Here is a 19,952-nt window from a genome sequence, read left to right on the forward strand (position 1 = left end):
TACTGGGTTTCTATTAGAGTTATCAAGAAGGACTCTGGTAAGAAAAGCAAAATAATAGATCAACCCCTAGGACCAGAGCTATTCTTTGGAGCTGTGACAAAGTTCCTGGTCCTGAAGAGGGAATGATGAGTAAACTCCCTGATAAAAAACCCTCATCCTGCTTCCTGCCATCTCTGGTTAGAAGATCCCTATGTCTCTGCTTCATCATTGCTCTAATCCCCACAGCTTGGATCTTTCAACTCCTACCTCTAAGCTGTGCTCTGCCCTGTACTTGAACTCAACCACATTCCTAGTTCAAAGCATAATTTGGCAGTTTTCCTGACTCATGGTCCTACTTCTACTTTGTTCCTAGTCCTCGTTCCCGGGTTCCAGTTTTTTTTTTTTTTTTTTAAGCAAGACAACCCTTGGTTGACCTCACAGATTGCAAGGACCTTGTCAGCTTACAATCCCTTATTTATTTATTTATTTTTAATTTTTTACGCCTACAGCACCTGGTCTTCCTAGATGGTCTCCCATCCAAGTACTAACCCGGCCTGACTCTGCTTAGGTTCCGAGATCAGATGGGATTGGGCTTGTTCAGGGTGGCATGGCCGTAGACTCCCGGGTTCCAGTTTTGGATTGCCATACCTTTGGTTCTTTCCAGTCCTCTGGAGAACTGACTCTGTTACCACATTGCCATGACTCTGCTCCTTTGCTTTCTCCCAGGCTCCATGCTTCTGTGCTCCCACCTTGATTAGCCTACTCACCTGCCACCCCAGGATGCATTGCCCTGACACCAATTCCATCCCTTCTTACCACCAAAATCTACACCAGTGGTTCTCGATGCAGGACAATTTTGCTTCTCAGGAGATACATGATAATGTCTAGAGATGTTGGTTGTCACAACCGGGGATGGGGGAGGAGAGATAAATGCTACTGGAATCTAGTGGGTAGAAGTGAGGGATGCTCCTAAACACAATAAAAAGGACAGCCCGCCACAGCAATTATCTTGCCCCAAAGGTCACCGGTGCCAAAGTTAAAAAGCCGCTACCTACACATACTGAGCTGAGTCTGAGCTCCTTTTTTCTCTCTCCTGCTGCTGAATTTGACTTTTTCCTGTGCGTGCTCTCATCTTAGAATCCTGGCTCAGCCTGGTCTGGTTCATCCACTTACCACTCAACAGTGTTTTTTAGAGGTTGCAAACTGCTGGTTCTTGTGTTTAATTCGATTGAAAAAGTGTTTTAAAATATTTGATGTAGATGTTAATATTTAAATATTGGGAGATTTCATAAAAAAGATTTCAATTTTTAGCTTCTCTTGGTAATTTATATTATCGGTTAATATGGGCCTGCATTTCCTAGAGCAGAATTTGCATTCTTTTTTTTTTTTTTTTTTTGCATTCCTTTTTAGACAAGGCGTGTACTCTCTGATTTGCCAAGATCACCACCACTTCTAAATCTCTCATTTAGGATACTTTCCAGCATGCTGTCAGACCTGGAATTTGCAATCTTTTCTAACGCCGTGCCTTGTGTATACTGAGAAATAAAATTGTTGAAAAAATTTAAACCGCACACATATGAGAGTGTGAATAGTGTGATAATGCAATTTTGAAATAATATGTGCAATCTCAAAGTAAAAATGTGGTCTACAAAGAAAGCTTACTACTTGTGCATTTGCGCCCATATAAATTTAAGAGCTTAAATATAAAGCAATGTATTTTTTAATGTTTAAAAACCGATATTCTGCTGTATCATCAATCATGTGTATACTAATCTGTTTATTCCTGGTGAGATAAGAGAGAAAGGGCAAAAGAAATACAGAAAGAAAATATGAGGAAATTTGTCCTCAGTTTAACTATATGGCATATACATATTTTTCAATTTTTAATTTTTTGTTTTTGTTTTTGTTTTTTTGTTTTTTTTTTGAGAAGTGATGGGAAGATGTGCATGAAAACTCAGAAGTGAAACTGGAGGGATTTCTGGGCCCTAGAAAGGAGACTTGTTAGGCAGTAACCAGAAATGAAGATGGATAGAAGGTGAAATTGGTCTTTAAATCCAGGTTTAAGGGAAACATTGGCAGCTTCAAACAGGCGGCATCAAACTGTCTTGGCTGGCAGGCGCCTTCCATTGAGACATCGTATAGTTTTCTCAGGTCGGAAGTGCTGTGAGGAGCACAGTGACAGTGCCAGAATGGGGCTTTTAGACTTGACTGAAAAGAGGAAATAGCTACTGTATTTGTCTTAAACCATATGTGCTGCTGAAAGGCAAATAAGTAATTCTGACTGAAATAAAGGCTAATAAAGGTCTACATGATCATAACATCTTCTGAGTAGCCACTTAAGTAGGTGCCAGGCTGCATTGTGGACATGAATATATGCAGACCCACCCAAGTCTGTTAGAAACGTGCGAAAAAATGTTTGGTGTTGAGCAAAGTCAGAGGACCATCCCTAAATTCTGTGATTTGGCTTCTAAAGAATGCGAAGAGGCATACTTACTGCAGGGATTCAGCTGCTGTGAGGACCCGAGTTATCACTTTCCTGGTAAATGTAAATTTACCCAGATACTAGAGTGGCAAATATTTAGTTTTAGAGCACAGAACTAGCTACTGAATTAATCAAATCAGTTTCTGATCTATTCAGATTTAATAGATGAGAAAGATGAAACTCTTTTCTGAATAAATAGATTTCACTGCAGGAGTTTCTGGCAGAGAGCATAGTGATGAATAGTCTAAAAAATCCAGATGATTTTGGAAAAGGACATCTGGTAGAAATATGTATCCTTAAACTTTTCAATGTGGCTTTAAACGAGGCTTGGCTTTAGAGGGAAACATTTTGTTTATCTACCTTGACAAAATACAAAGATTTCTTCTGGCAGAACATCTGGTGAATGCAAAGAGGTTTAATTTAGTTCCAAAACGTTGAATAGGGTGGGTTTTCATGGACTATTGCAAAGATGTATACCTAATAGAATCTTAAGAAAATTTAGGCTCTAATCTACCTTAAATAGAGAGAAGGATGTGAAGTGCTGATCTTTGTCTCTGTGGATTGCCTGTGTAGTGTTCTTCGTAGACCCTGTAAAAAACTCAAGAGCTGAATATATTTCCTGTGAAAACCATTGGGCCCTCGAGGGAGCATGTATTTTGCTTCTGACTGATGACAGAAATGAGTTGAATGAATTAATGGGCACGAAAGAGAAACTCTCCCATGAAAACCACTGATCCATGACCCAGCAAACCTATGTGGTCAGCAAACTTTATTTGGCAAGGGCTGTCTTCTTAGGGAAGAGAGATTTCTTGAAAAGCCTGTGTGTATGTGTGTGGAACAGGGGAGGGCATGTATTTGGGGGCATTTTTGAGTATTTCCACTATTAAATATAAACTGTACAGCACACCCCAGATTGTATTTAGGATGTTTGGCACCAGTAGAATATTTCGATGCCCTTCGGATGAATATGCTCTGCTTGGAAGGTGTTGAGGTATAGCAGTGTTTTATAAAGATACCTCATTTATTCATCCAAGGGAAGCAAAGGAGATTTAAATGGAAACTGAAAATTGGTGTAATATTGATGGCTACTGCTGGTTGGGAGGTGATAGAACAGTGATTGTAGGTTGTACCCTCCTACCCTAAGTCTGGGCATAGCCTATCCTTTAATAGAGAAGTATCTTGCTTATCTGTAGCTCTCATGTTGTTTATTGCTTAATACCAGATATTAAGATGATCTTCCTTGGCATGTTAGGAAAAATGGAAATTTTTTGGTTTGGCTGGAAAAGAGACAACATAAAAGAGGTGTGATCTGGTAATGAAAGCTTTTGAATGTCATGCTTTTGGATTTTACTCCATTGCCAGTTGGGAGCAAATAAAAAGGTTTGTAGGAGGGAGTGACATCACCAAATCTTTGTTTTTGTAAATATCGTCTGGTAGCAGTTTGGGAGAACATTGCCACAACTGAAGTCAAAGATGGAAGGGCCTTAGGCAGTGAGAGTGAGAATGGAGATGAGGGAGAGATATCTGAAAGACATTCATTTAAGAAATTAATAAAAATTTTTAGGAAGCTTAGCTAAAGAGTATAAGCTTCACGGTAACTTCTTTTTTAGAGTTGGCATGGAAAATAGCATTAGATAGAAACGATAATTTTAAGCATTTAAATGTCTTATTCACTTTTAAAGGCAGTAGGGCTGAGAGAGAGGGCTTCTTTTATAAAAAAAATAAAAGAAAAAACAATTGAATCAAGTGGAAATAAAATGATACCTGTTTTTACTCTGCTGGCATCAAGATCTTTTCATAAAAGTCACTTGCAGGCTGATTGGCTTGTCTAACCCTCGTGTTTTACTTGGAAGGTTTAAGACAACAGCACAGATTTGAAAACTCAATGCCTATTTACTTACCAGTTGTTCTAACGTTCCACCCAGGAGTTAGTGTCCTGGCTTCCAGGATCTGTATGGCTCTGTTAATTTCTGGGAGAAAACAGAGTGAATGATTAACGTCGGGTCAGGGAGAAACTTTTAAGCTTTTTTTCCTTTGCAAAACTTTAAGATCATTAGCACAGGCAGAATGTAAATAACAGGCAATAAAATGGTCTTTGGGCTATGGAATCGGAACTCCTCCCTTTAAATCCCAGCCCCCTCTCTTTCTGGTTGCAGAATCTTAGACAAACCAACTGCTATGCTACCTCACCATCTCGGTTTCCTCCTCACTTGTAGAATGGGAAGAGTAATGGTATTAAGTCATGGGGTTGCAGTAATGATCACACAAAGAAATCCTCAAAAAGCGGTCAGCTCAATACCTGGCACAGAAAGCATGCTCGATCACTGCAGAGGTCATTATAACCAGTTTAAAACTAAAAGCAAAGCAGCATACAACGGAGGGGAAGATGGAAAGAAAGTAGGATATCTTTGGGTTACTTCACAAGAAGGGTAAGAAGTTTTAAGCAGAGATTTAAAATTTGTTGTTTTGTGGGTTTCATATTTGTAAAAATATTGAATCTGTATGGAGTTCATACATTGGTAAATGCCTGTCCTTTAAAGGTAGGAGTTGGGAGACTCATGTGTCTAGCCCTCAAATGCCATTATTATCTCCCATATCTGGCCAAGAGTGGTAAGAAAATAGAATACTGTACAGCATTATATTTCTCTTACTTTTCTCTTTTAAAAGAACTATTTATTCACCTTTGATTAAAGGATATGGCCTAGGTCTTTATCTCACTTCTCTCCAAATATTACCTAGAGTCTGGGGAAGAATCGCCATCATTGATGATATAATGTTTCAAAGCCTTGATCATAGCAGAAAGAAATCCCCAAGTCGGTATTTCCTTGAAAAGGGCTTTCTATGTGTACAAGAAATTTTTTAGCAGGAAGAATGCGGGCCCTGATTTGAAAACCTTGATGTCACGAGACTTCCATAACTTTATTTTTGTAGGGCCTGTGACTAGTAGCTATTGAAGACCTGAATTGTCCTAATTTATGTTTTGGATATTTTCATTCGTACAAACAGTCAAAACTAAAGCTTTAATTCTTTTTAATATATTCTGGGCAGTGTTATGTCTTCTGAAGAACTGATTGTGGAAGCAGCAGTCACAACAAGGTACAGATTATAAAACATCTAATAAATAGATATTACTGATGGTTGGCTATGACTGTTTTTGTGTGAGTCTAGAATCTTTAATCATGACCTGAAATCTCTGCAAACAGAGAGATTCTTCAGAAAAGTCAGAGGCACACAGTGGAATTCTGTGTGCCGCTGCTACCAAAATATACCTCCTGTTTTCTATTTCATCATGACTTGGCACTAAAGATATGTTTGTTCTCAATCACATATTATCAATGACATTTACATAAGTCTAGGGGCAATACTCGGTTTAAGGTGGAAACTGGATTGGCAGCCATTATTTTCTTACATTAATTTATATTAGATTATTTCCTTTCTTAAAGAAAGAGAACGCTTTTTTCCTAAAGGAGAGGAATATTCAAGGAATTTTCAGAATATATTGAAGTTGCAGCAACTTCACAAAACAATACTGTTCGTCATTCAGAGAGGTAGTAAGTGAACTCAGTGATGAGGGTGGAAGGGAAACTTGTTTTGGTAACAACGGTAATGTTTTTTCAACACAGCAGCCAGCAAAGAAATAGAGGGAGGAGGGAAGGACAACGTTTCTAGAACTTCCTCTCATTCTTACAAGATTACGCCTGAAAATATTTTTTGCTTTTTATTCTCCCTAGGAGGAGCTAGGAGGGAGGGAGTAAGGATAAAATGTAGTAGTGGAAAATAAAATAAGGCGCAAGTTGAAAGACTTGCCCATTGATCATAACTAAACAATTGGAAACCAGAATTATAGCTATTCAGACTGGAGAATGTTGAAAACCTACCAAACAAACCAAACAAAGAGATACATTGCATTAGGTGGGCACTAAGGGGGTTTGGACAGAGCTTGAATGGCTGCTGGATGGGGATACTCTAGAAGGTATTGATGCATGTGTGAAGGGGGCCTTTAACATCATCCTTTAAAGACAAGAATCTATGACAATGTATAGATATCATTTTTGAGCTTTTATTCTCCACTGATTAGGAAACGGAAAATGAGGAAAATTAAAGAACTGTAGAAACCATTCAGTTGGCAAGTTGGCATGGTTAGAATTCTTATCCAAGTTTGTAAATGCCCATATTCTTAAACTTTAAGCACCCAAAGCATGAGAATCCTCTCTCAAAAGTGTTTACAGCAAGAATGACACTGAATTTAGAGAATAATTCTACTTTTTTTTTTAGACCTGGATCTGTGGCTGAATGAAAAAACAAAACAAATACACAAAAAAAATCCGTCACCTTTCCCTGCAAATGAAGATGACTAGATAGGAGGAAACTCAGAATCATAAGAAAAAGAAAGCTACTTTGGTTCTTTCTTAGACTCTTCCTCACCACTCCCTACCTCCTACCCTTAGCTCCAGGCCAAGTGGAGCCAGCTTGTAAGAACAGTTTCTACTTTGTGTTCCTGTCATAGCTACATATTAGTACTGTGTCAGAGGTTCACATTTATCCAGAATCTATCCCATCCCTGGAACTGACTCTGCTGTTCAACTCGTTGATGAATATGGAAAAGAGAAAAAGCCAAATTGTCAGACCAAGAACTTAAATCAACTCCCATCTAGCCTATGGCAGCTGGATTCTGAGGACATGCAGGCAAATGCATATTCTTTACTTCTCCATAGAAGCTTAGGTCCCAAGTCCCCTTTTGGTCCATCTTGATCAAGCAGACCCCGTATGAACCTGGAGGCCTACATTTGTCCAAGATCCGTTCCTTTCCTCCTAGAAACTACTGTAATTTCTTCTTGTCCTTCTAAGAGGAAGAGTACTTTCAAATGGTGTGTATCCAGATCCTGGCTTAACACTTCAAACACAGGACTTGGATGAGAGAGTAGAAAATCAAAAGGAAGAAAACTTTTAACCCAGTTTCTAGTTCTGTTCAAAGCCTTCCCATCAAACGTCACTGTGAGGCTCTCAGGAATCCATGTTGTCTTCTACCTAGCAGAGCCCTTGAAGGAGACTGAGTTCATTACAGGAGTCGTGTCCCTTAGAGGTTAGCATGACCTACTTTCACACATCTCAAGTTTTCCCCCATGCTTTTCAGCCTCAGTTTCTTAACAAAACAAATGAGAGCTTTTTTATCTCAGTATACTACTGAGTGGTTTGTGATCCATCTCCAAACATCTGAACACCTCATTTTATATAGTCAGGGATTCCTTTATAGTCATCACAGTCATGGGAATATTTTTTTCTTGGTTTTCCCATTGGTCCACCCAAACGCTTAGATTGAATGATGCAAAGCCAAGATTAGGGTGAGGCAAGTGAGGTTGAGTCGTTCAACCTCAAGTTCAGGGTCAGATCCTGACTTCACTTAAAATTTTGATATATTGTTCAGCATGGGTTTTTTGTTGTTGTTGTTTGTTGTTTTTTTTTTTTTTTGCATTAATTTTGTTTACTAAGCTTTTTGGCACCTGTTAAAATTTTGCCTTAGTTGCCTCACCTTAGTTCCTCCCTTGCCATGACAGTTGACTCATTTAAGTCCTCAGGTACTAGGAGGTAGACTGGTATGTTGAAAGAACATTGTAATGAATTTTAATTCTGCATGTCACTAGCTGCATAGCTTTGGATGAGTCACCTTCCTACTTGAGACCCCAGGTGCCTCCTCTGGAAAACACAGGTAACATTTAGTAATAAACATTTATGAGAAACTCAAAGATGGCAGGACAGTGTATTCTAGCCCTTTTACTACTCTCCATGCCTCCAAGCAGCACCAAAATCCAGCGCTTTGCACAGAGTGGGCATTCAAAAAATGTCTTCTAGTAAGTTGTGTGTGTGTGGGTTTTTTTCACATTGAAACAAATATATGGACCAAGGTCCAAAATAAAAAGCCTACACAAATTAAAAACATTCTGCAAACGAAAACAAACCCTACCCAAACAAGAATACTGTCCCTCCCTCATTCCTCCCAGAGAAAAGAATGAATTTGAAATCATTGTTTTTCCTGATTCATTTAAGTATGACAGTCTTACTGCCTTTTTCCCTGCAGGAAATAGTCTATTCAAATATTTCAGGTTATGAGCGAACTAGACTTATGTAATCATTCAGCCCTCAGGGATTTCTTTCCATCTAAAGATACTAGTACCACCCTAATGAGTCACATTTCATAAAATGTGACATCTGTGAGAAAAGGTTATAAACATGTAGCAGTGCCTAAAACAGCTGTACAGCTGCAAAGGAAACAATCTCCACTTCTTAACTAGTTCTTCATACTTAAGTCTGCATAACGAGACAGTAGGGGGAGAGAGCATTTGTGCATATAGCTCAAAAACTTTTTTATTTTTCCCACTTCTTTCTCTGACTAACAAAGAAAGGGACGAAGGAAGGAAGGAAGGAAGGAAGGGAGGGAACCAAAACAGATGACTCTATTTTAAGAGCTCTTTTCTTTATTCTCAGCTCATTTTATATGCCACCTTTCCCATGTACCTACTTTCTGACCAGTGGTAGAAGTTTGAGGAAAGAACAACTTCTGAGACCTCTAACTATATTATTTTACAAATTGGCTCTGAACACAGTAAGTATACAGTAAAATAATTATTTAATATATATCTTTTCATATTTGATATTACTCACCTTGTCTCAGAAACTTGAGGAAAATAAGTGACCTTGTAAAAGGTCATTAAGAATAATGGTTCATGAGAAAGAATGGTAGGTGTGTATTTTCACCTTCCCTGTCATCTCAGAATTTTGGATAAATCAAAGCCAAGTGCTTCTCCAGGTCCTAAAGACCAAGAAAGTAGTCAGAAAATATCTTGGCATCTATGTAAGTAATATAATATACCTTCATTGAAAAATAATTCAAGTAGTTTACTTCCTGGTAAGGAACTTTGAAAGAACTCAGTAACAAACCACTTGATACAATAAAATTTCTTTTTAAAAATTCTATTTTTAAAGCCGGTTCCTATATCTTTTCTGCTCATCACAGATTTTCTCTAACGAGGCAAAGTCAGACAAACCATTTCAACCTAATGTCTGATTCCCTGAAACTATGTTTAATAACTCACGTGACTAGTTATTAAAAGCAAAAATGCTTTGTAAGTCTAAGCTCATCCTTAAAACCAGCTAAGAATAGTCATATTAATAGTGGCCGTACATATCCTATGATGAAATCACTTTAGCTTGAAGGTCCTGAAAAGAAAAATTCACAATGACCATTCCCTTACTTCTAAAAAAAATCTAATTCTACCATACTGACCTGGAAAATGGGACCAAAAGGCAGTGTCCAGAGTGTTCTTTAGAAATTTAGAAAACCTGTCTTCTTTAACTTCAGAATTCACTTGTTAAGCAACACTTGCATCGAACTTTGTGCCAGTTGTAGTAGAAAACAAATCATCTTCTCCAACAGGTTTTCCTAGCTGATAATATGCATAAGCAGCAGTTATAGGCTCTGAATTATTTCACTAAAATGGATTTGGTAAGCCTACAATTAAAGAGATACACAGTCTGGAGTAAGGGCATATTCTGTGCCTTTGTGTCATCTATGAGAAGGCAGTCATGTGATGCGCCCAGGAGGAGACCCAATCAACCACTTTTGGCTGCATTTCCATGGGATGTGCACCAATCACCAAAGGGACTGAGATGAGTGTTCTTTGGTGACCTGCTCTGACATTTAGACCTGCTAAATTTCTGCCCAAATACAAGCTTTCTTCTTGACCATGAGCTCAATGTGAGTCAAGAAAGGGATGTGACAGCTTTTTAAAAAAAAAAAGGTGAATTTGCCCTTCGGCTTTTTAATAAAATTGGGGGAAGTATTTGTCCACCTCTACTTGACCTGGTCAGACTGCACCTGGGGGTATTGTATTCTTTTCTGGGAATTATAATTTAAGAAGAACAATGATAAACTAGAGCACGTCCAGAAGAAAGGGAACAGGATGGGGAGAAAGCTGAAAAGTACATCATGTGACTGACATTGAATGAGTTGGTGGAAACTATTTATCCTGGAAAAGAAAGGGCAGGGTAACTTTTTTCAAATGCTTCAAAGGCATACAAAGGAGGAAACTGTTTTATCTGGTCAGAGAGTAAAACTAACAATATGAAAGAAAGAGACATGTTAGCTCAATGCAAGGCAAAACTTTCTAAAGCTTATAGTTTTTTAAAATTGGCATTTATTCATTTAATAAGTATTTGTTGAGCATCTACTGTGTGGTCCAGGCCCTGGAGAAATAGTGGTGGATAGCAGTGGAAAGAACCCATGGAGCTTTCATTCTAGTACACAGCTGTGTCAGATGATGGCACATTTCTCATACTTGGAGATGTTTAATGAGGCAACCATAAATTGAGGGTTTTGTAGCAGGAAATCAAGGAATTAATCATGACAGGACTTGATGATGTTTAAATTTCTGCCAACCTTAAAACTCTATGTTGTGGTTACTCTAATGTTATACTTGATGCAGTTTGAAGGCCCTCCTGGCCATTGACCAGGATGCACAGTTCTGATTCTGTTGCTTAGCCAGTCTTCTATCAGTCAAAAAATACATGCAGTGCTGCCTCTACTAAGTTTTTTTTAGAGGGATTGTGTGGCATGGAAGGTAAAGAGAGAGGACACTAAAATTTCTTCCATATATGATATATAGTGAAGGAAAATAATTTTTCTTATGTCCCATTTTATCCCCAAAGATCTAGTTGCCATTTCTAGTCCTTTTAATCTTTTTCAACTTGCCATTCTTAGTTGGTGAATGGGAGTTCTCCCTTTACAAGTCGATTTCTATTATTTAATCTCTTTGGAGTCAGGGTAGCTAAAGATCATAGAATCAAAGTCTGTTAAAGTGGGATGAAATGTTAGAGATAATTTAATTTAGTCCTTTCATTTTATACATGAAAAAAAAGAAATTTAGCAGAATACTTTAAAATAAGACCTAAAGACAGAAGCACTAATAACTACCAGAATTTTAGGAAGACTATCTTTTTTGGGCCCAGAAAGATTTATAAAGAATCAAGCAGAACATCTAGAAATTACAAAGTTAATATTGAAATCTAATTTAATAGATGCATAAAATGGTAGCTTAGACCCAGTTGAAGAGAGGATGTAAACTAGCAGATCTATCTGAAGAAGTTATCCAAAATGTAGCATAAAGAGATAATGAGATGCAAAATATGAAAGAAGCTAAGAAATGAGAAGTAGAAAGTAAAAGTCTAACTTATATCAAATTACATCAAAGTTTCAGAAGGGTTGATAAAGCCTTGTGTTAACCAGGTGGTTAAAAGTGGGTTCACAATCAGAAGCTAGTTTACATTTGGGTATTTTGATATAATAATAGAGAATTATACAATAATGTCCATAATATTCCTGATCAGGACAGAGGATGACTGGTTTGGGTAACATTCAATCTGATAATTTTCAGAGGTGTCAATTGTCCTCTGGAGTGCAGAGGGGACACCTATTGTTCTATCTTGATAGCATCACATCTTTGGTTTGGGAAGAAGGATCATCTTTGAAAACAGGGTCCTTCTGGTCTTCGCCTAAATATGGAGCAACTAACTCCATAAGAGAATAAAATTGGAAGATGAGAACTCATCCTAGAATGAAATTAGGACCATAATTATAAGACCTTTAGTAAAATTATGAAATGCTTATACATTTCTCATATTGATCATGTTTCCATTATCTACTTTGCTCTAGTGGTTAATAATAAAAGCCTTAAGATACAAATAAGATTTGTGGAGCAAAGAATATGGGAGTTGGAGAGATTTGTGACCAGAGAAGTGGGGAGTAGAATCAGCTTCAGAGGGACAGGGTAGTGTCTGAGTTTCTGGGGCCCCTCTGAGATAAGAAGAGAAAATGGGAGCTGGTTGAAGCCTGGTTCTAAGGCTGAATAGTAGAAAAAGGCAGGTGGGATTCCCCAACGATGCAGTCACTGCAGTCTGCATAACTCTTTGCTCCTTACTGTATTCAGATATGAAAAGACAGTACAGATAGATCTTTCCTAAAGACGGCAATGAGAAAGTAACAGCTCATAAGCTGGGTGAAGTTATGTTTTTGGCGATAGTGTTATGTAGATATTCTTTTAAAATTTTTCACTAGAAAAACTCTACAAATACTGAACTCAATGTAAAAATCATTGTTTTAAATGTATGGCTGAGCTGGCAAGAAAGGAAGGAAAATCCATAGCAGCTTGAACTGAGATGGAAGCAAGAATCCAGAGAGACATCAAAGCAGTTGGCTGTCCTATGTTCCACGTGGCCTCTCCTTTGTTGTCACCACTGTGCAAAGCTCGGAAGGTAAAATGTAGGACCTGGAAATTTTCTTGAATGCCTGGAATCAAATCCCAGTTTTTAAGGAAGGGTCCGTGAGCATACTGGGGGCACACTTTTAACTCAGCGTTAGCCATCACTTGCACGAATCCTCACGTCATCCAGAGATGCGAGCTTACAGCCTTCTCAGGTCTTGGCAATGCACAGAGCTCTGGGCATGAGCACAGCCCTGGATGTGCCTGTGCCCAGCTTGATTCCTAGGTATACGTCAGAGCTTTTCAAAGCCTCTCTGTATGTCTCATTCTCCAGTTTTTCTTTTTACACTTTTAGTTAGTCTAATGCCTTCCTCCAACTGGTATCCATCACCTCAGGCAGATGCAAACTTAAATAACTGTCTGTAATTATTTGTGACACATGCTTATGGGTAAAAAGCTTGTCACACTAGGTGAGCTCTGAGGTCAAACATAGAGTCTTGCAAGTGAGGTTTTCCAAGAAGCCACCAGACAAGTCATATAATAATTCTCTGGGAATGAAACTTTGAAGGAGTTCCTGTCCCTTTCCGTTTCTTCCAGTGGCTGTCAGGCTGCTGGTCTTTGCCTAGGATGCATGCTATTTTGTTTTTTTTTAAACGCACCTGGTTTTCCTAGGTGGTCTCCCATCCAAGTACTAACCAGGTCCAACACTGCTTAGCTTCCAAGACTAGGCATGTTCAGGGTGGCATGGCCGTAGACGACACTATTAGTTTTCAAGGATATCACAAAGCAGGAGAGTCCAGAATGGAACAGGGCAAGTGAAAAATGCCACAAAAGTGCACTTACTGAGATTGAACTCTTTCTTTCTCTTAAATAAACACTCTCTGGATTGTTGCTAGCCTTTCAGTAATTCCTCCCAGTGAAGGAAAGAATTTTCTGAGGTCCTTACTTTGCTATTTTCACTTAATCCACCTCAGTAGGGAATCTGAATAGGCATACTTTGTGCATCTGGGAACCACTTGGTTTACAAAATCTAAGAAGAGATATATAACCCATCTCACAGTTAAACTTCTATTGGAAAAAAAATGTACATTCTTCCACCACCTCTGTCTCCTTCTTGAACTTGCTTTAGAGACTATAAAAGTGAATAAATGACTAAATGAATGAATGGATCAATAAATCAATTAAATTTGTGGCTCATCAAAGGGTTCAGTACATAGACTTAAACATAAAGGGTATTCAAAGACCAGTGCTGAATCAAAATAGATCGGCTCAAAATAGGCAAAATTTTTCTGTTCTCTAATATATCTTATTCCTACTCATAACATCAAATCTTTAGTTTTATATTTATCCCATATAAAATTGTATAATTTTTTATAATGAAGATTTCTCATTTCATTTTCGTGGGATATATATTAGTTTGGGTAGAAAATGGATACTATAATACAGTTTTAATGGTAAATTATTTCCATAAAAGAAAAAAATGAAGGAGAAAGGAGGACAGAAAAAAAAATCAAGGAGAAAGATAGACTTTCCAGTTGTCAAGGTGGTGGCCACTGACAAATTTTGAAAGTATTTTGGTAATAGTAATCAGTTATGTACTCTTATTTGGAATAAACATGATGAGTACCTCTCCATTCAACTCCATTCGTGCAATCACAGAAAACTGCTAAAAATCAACAGCAGAAGAAACACTAAGAAGAGGCCATCCCAGCATTAAGAGATATTCTTATCAGTGAAGTAAACCAAGGGTTCTTTCTTGCAGCCAAAGAAGTTTACACCAAAAATTGAATTACATATAGACTAACATCAAACTTTTATTATAAGTTTTGACATAATTTTGACCATACTTATCTTTCTTATTAATCTTAGCAATTATCTCATATTATTGAAATACTTTAAAGATGTAAGTTAAACTACTCTTAGATAACATCCATTAATATTATAAATGTTCTCAAATATTAGTTATTAATGGACACAATAAGTAAATACTGCATAAGATACACCAGATATTTTTGAAAATAAGAAAAAAAAGAAAATATTTTGACTAATACTTAGCAGAGATATAATTATTTTCTATCGGAAAATTCATAACTAGCTCAATTGAAGGACATTAGTTAGAGAAGCCAATTTGGAAATAATCCAAAAGGATTTCTGTGTCTCATGTCTTTCTTTCTTAATTTGTTATAATGAATGAGTCATAATATTTTAAGAGGATTAAAACAGCTTATAATGAGAGCGTTGAATTTAAAGAACTACAGAAGGTTTAGTAACAATATAATATGATTATAATAAAATATAATATGATGAGTTAAGATAACATGATTCTTTCATTTCCTGTTCTTGCTAGCAAATTACAAAAAACCCCACTAAGCTGCTTTTAATTTTGTTTCATTCCATTAGAGAAGATGTGAGGGTTAAGTAGAACCTGGCAATGTACACACACACACACACACACACACAAATATTGAGTTAACTCAATTTTATAAATGTGTAATAAAATTGCCATAACAAATCATTTTATGTCTTTACTTCTCTAATGACTCTATTTAATTAATAATTAATATAACAACAGTTCTTCAATTACTACTCTGAAAAACATAGCATACGTCTTTCGAAACTGTTTTATCTTCATTAAATACTTAAAATCATCTAAGAAAAAATAACGGTATTTTTCTCGCTTCTTGTGACATTAAGTCTTATGACTGACTTTCAAATTTGAAAAATACCCTGAAAAGTAGGAAGATTCTTCAAGACATCAGGCCTGGGCTCTTCGGAAAGTCTTTGTCGTAAAAAAATAAATAGGGGGATTATTACAGACTAAAAGAGAAATGACACAAAAACTGAATGTAATATGTGACCCTTGATTAAATACTGATTTTAAAAAGCTATAAAATATATTTTGAGACTACCTGGGGAAATGTGATATGAATTGGACATCATCAAGAAATTATTTTTCATTTTCTTAGGTGTGTTAATGATATTGTTTTGTAAGAGAATGTTCTTTTTGGGGGATGTATGCTGAAGGTTTTTAGGGCTGAAGTCTATAACTTACTTTCACAGAACTCAGAAAAACAACGTACATCATAGTTGCCAGGCTGGGAATGTATAATCTGATTTAATCATGTACTGTGGTAAACAGAAATGCATTTCCTCCTTCATGAAAAAACTTGTTGCCCTAGTTCCTCGGACAGAGGTCAAGAGACAGCCTCCAGCTCGTAGCCCTTAAGGGACTGACTGCTGTTACTCTACGTAAAGCTCCTTGCCCAAGGTCATGCTCTTCAATAATTATTGAAATGGAAGTGAAAAGATGTGGCCATTTTGGCCCAATGGGAGACAATTCTGATAGATCTATTAGAGCTTCAGAGATCCACCTAGAGTTGGCTATTGCTGTCAGTACTACCTTGCAGCTCTATTTCTGCCTCTGCTCAGTTGTCTCCTACCCATCCACCTTCCACACACAGGTAAGGATTCTAAGGGCAAAATCCAGTAAACATCTGATAATTAAACTCTGCCCCAGAGTCTTCTAGAATAATTCAATCTATGACACAGATGAACATCAGATAACCTCCAAATGAGGAACTTTTTTTTTACTGTTTTGTTTTCTTAAAAAATGCCAATGTCATCAAAGACAAAGTAAGGTTGTGCAAATGTTCCAGATTAAAAGAAACTAAAGAGACATGACAACTAAATGTAACATGTAATGTTGTACTGCATCCTGTACTGGAGACAAATTAAATGTCCGAAAGAGTATTATTAGATCAGTTGACAAAATTGAAATATGGATTGTAGATTAGATATAAATATTATATCAATTGTAAATTTCCTGTAATTGACAAGTATACAGTGGTTATGTAAGAAAATGTCCTTATTCTTAGAAAATAGATGCTGAAATATATAGAGGTATGTATAGGGACACATATATGCAACTTCTCAAATGGTTCAGAAAAACTACATACATATACTTAGAGTATACGAAAGCAAATGTGACAAAATTTTATCAATTGGTGAATCTAGGCAAAGGGGATATAAGAGCATTTTCTGTATTTTTCTTGCAACTTTTCCATAAGTTTGAAATTATTTTTAAATAAGAAATATGTATATATATATACATACTATATATAAATAACTACAGATCAACCAGATATAGCAAAATGTTAACAACTGGTCTAGGTATATGGTTGTTCTCTGTACTATTCTTTCAACTCTGAATGTTTGAAATTTTTCACAATAAAAAGAAGGGGGAAAAAAATAAAGGCCAGAATGTTTGGCATTACTTAACTCTTTAAGGTTTGCAAAACTTTACCTTTTGGAGCACTAGGCCTTTATTTTCAGGTTTCTGCCCCAAGTTTAATGGTTACTCTATCTGTGATTAACTGAGAGAACATAGATTAGCATACCAATTAGACTCTTAAAGTTTTCCCCTCTATAAAGTAGAACTCTTTAACTCATTAATTATTTACCTTTTCACTCTAAAAAATCTCATTAAATGTAAGATCTAAGTACCTAAACTGTCTCTCTTTATTCTCTGCTATACCCTAAGTTGCTGGGACAATTCCTAGAACAATTCCTGGTTCAATAAATATCTGTTAAAAGAATGAGAAAGATCTAAAATAAACATGATCTTGGCTAATAATTTTACCTACTACACATCAACTCCTACCATTATAGCCAAAATTAAATTTGGTTTTATTTTTTGCTTGCTTTCCATTTCTTATTACAAATTGGGAGAATGTGAATTCTAGAGTTTGGCAATCAAATCTTTAACATGGATGAACCCGAGCCAGGAAGTAGTGGAGGTAGTACCGCTGGGTTCCTGGAGGGAGCGGCAGAGAGCTTTTTGAATGCAAGCCCGTCAGGGCACTTAGGTAGAGAGCGACCTTGAGGAAAAAGGTGAAACGGCGGCTGGGGACCTAGGAGGGGAGGACTCACCACATGGGATCGATCTTACTTGAAACCAGGAGAACTGATGCTCCACCACACTTGAAGGAAAGAGGTCCGAAGCCTATATGAGGCCACACGTCAGAAAATATAGCTTACTTATTAGCCAAATGTCAATACTCACTCAATGAAACCACAGGCGAGTAAAACTGCAGGAGATGGATCAGTCAGGAGGAGTCAGAATGCAGAAACCAGAACTGGAGCAAAAACCAAGAGGAACCTAAATAGATGTGGAAATAGAGTGCATCAGCTTTGTCCTATTTGGATGTTTGTGTTAACCACAAAACAACAGACTTCCCACGATCATGACCTCCAGCGAACCACTGGGACTTGCTAATGGTGCTGGTGGCTAACTGGACTCAGTCCTAAAGGGCAAGTGTCATCCTGAGACACAGGCAACTGTTATTTCAGAACACCCTTTACATTCTACTTTACTGTACTCACTATTTCTACTTCTAATTCAGAATCAAAGAAAGTTGAACAAAGTATAACTAAAAGCCTTCAGTTTTTCCTCTTTATCCTCCAGAATCTCCAATTTTTCATCTTCATCCTCTTGTCCAGCCCTCACCTTCTCATTTTTAAATTTAGAAAGCTATTCACTTTATTTAAAATAATTTCTTTAAATTTGTAATTGGTTATTTTGCATTGAATAATAAAAATTATCTTATTAACTAACTCACCCAGCAACTATCCTAAGTAGTTTCAAAGTGGTGTCTTATATTGCTTAAAAAGGACCACGCTCCCCAACCTCTTTATACACTGTAGTGTAACATTAGGACTAAAATCAGTACTGGTCTTACTATAAAAGTACATTGTAAGACATGACTTATGATATGCAGGCATCCTGAGGAATATGATTAGTGGTTGGGTTTTATTTCAGATATTTTACCCATTTACCATGAGAGTACTATATAATGTTTCTCCATTTTTGTCTCAAATTATTTCATTAAGAAATTATCAACTGTTGGCCTATTCCAAGGTTTGTAAGACGACTTTACTACAGATGTCACCAGTATGGTCAAGAGCCCAGTTAACGGGAGGGAGTGTTACTCAAAGGGCAGACTAAACACAGCAAAGCGGAAGCAGTAAAACATTAAATAGGTTTAACTTCAAAGGATTTATCTATAATTTTGTAATAAATTCTGGAAAGAAGCTATTTCATTTTAATTATGAAATTTGTGAGCATTGGTTTAGCATTTTTTATATTGAATTACATATAAAGAAGGATAACATAATTGTACATTTAGGGCCTGTCAAGAAAAACTATGAAAGACTTTGAAATGGGCAAAAAGATTCCTGGAAATCCTACCTGGTCTGTTTTTTCAGGTTCTCTCTGCCTGTCATTGTCTTTGAGGTAATTTACAATTGTGTAAGTTGTAGACAACTTATATCTCTGCAAGTGATCCTTGTCCATTGAAATACAAATGAATCGTGTTTGGTGAAATGCCATTGATATTGCCCTGTATGTATTGGCTAGTTTTGCAACTGTTGAATATTCATTTAACATTTATGATGGATTACATATATGTAATACCTTGAATTCTCCTTTTAACCCATGCAATCTTTTGCTGATTCTCTCATAATTAAGTTAAATAAAACCTTTAAAAAAGGATAATTTTATATTTGTATGAGTCATGATTTGCCTGCTTAAAAAAATTGTCTTTTTAATTTTTTAAAGTTTTTTAAATTTCTTTTTGAAATTGAGATATAACTGACATATAACATATTAGTTTCAGGTATACAATATAATGATTCGATATTCATATAGAGAATTGATTACCACAATAAGTCTAGTTAACATCCATCACCGTACAGAAACAAATTTTCTTCTCGTGATGAGGACTTTTAAGATTTACTCTCTTATCAACTGTCAAATATACACAACAGTATTATTGACTATAGTCACCATGCTGTACATTACATTCTCATGACTTATTTATTTTATAACTGGAAGTCTGTAACTTTTGACCCCCTTCACTATTTCATCCATTCCCCACTCCCTTTCTCTGGCAGCCACCAATCTGTGCTCTGTATCTATGACCTTGATATATTAAAAAATTATCTTTTAGTAAGGCTTCAGTCAAAAGTGTTGGTTTGACTTTGGGAGGAGAACTAAGAGTAGGGATAGAATGGTGGGGATGCGGTAAGGTTAAAAAATGTATATGAAATTTCGTTCTGGTACACTCACTTTCCAAAACCTAAGTTTACCTTCCACTCCTAGGATCGTGATGGAACCAAACATCAGGCTGGGGAAGCACTCACTTAGAGGAAAGGGAGGAGGAAATGGGGGAAGAAAGAGT

The 19,952-nt window shown here is 36.8% G+C and overlaps 1 protein-coding gene and 1 pseudogene across 2 annotated transcripts in view; both read right to left on the reverse strand.

Annotated features, from left to right (window-relative positions):
• The window catches only part of GPR1 (G protein-coupled receptor 1), a 42,368-nt gene that overhangs the window by 5,871 nt on the left and 16,545 nt on the right, over positions 1–19,952 (reverse strand). Inside the window, exon 3 of one of the 2 annotated variants that reach the window (XR_003042955.1) lies at positions 17,786–17,872. The exons of the other annotated variant lie outside the window; for it this stretch is intronic. The gene's annotated coding sequence lies outside the window, so the exon portion shown is untranslated. Of the gene's footprint in view, positions 1–17,785; positions 17,873–19,952 lie in introns of those variants that run through there. 2 annotated transcript variants of the gene reach the window in all.
• On the reverse strand, positions 480–598 carry LOC112470459 (annotated as a pseudogene).

Source organism: Pteropus alecto, unplaced genomic scaffold, assembly GCF_000325575.1.
Source record: "Pteropus alecto unplaced genomic scaffold, ASM32557v1 scaffold3, whole genome shotgun sequence".
Taxonomy (NCBI): Eukaryota; Metazoa; Chordata; class Mammalia; order Chiroptera; family Pteropodidae; genus Pteropus; species Pteropus alecto.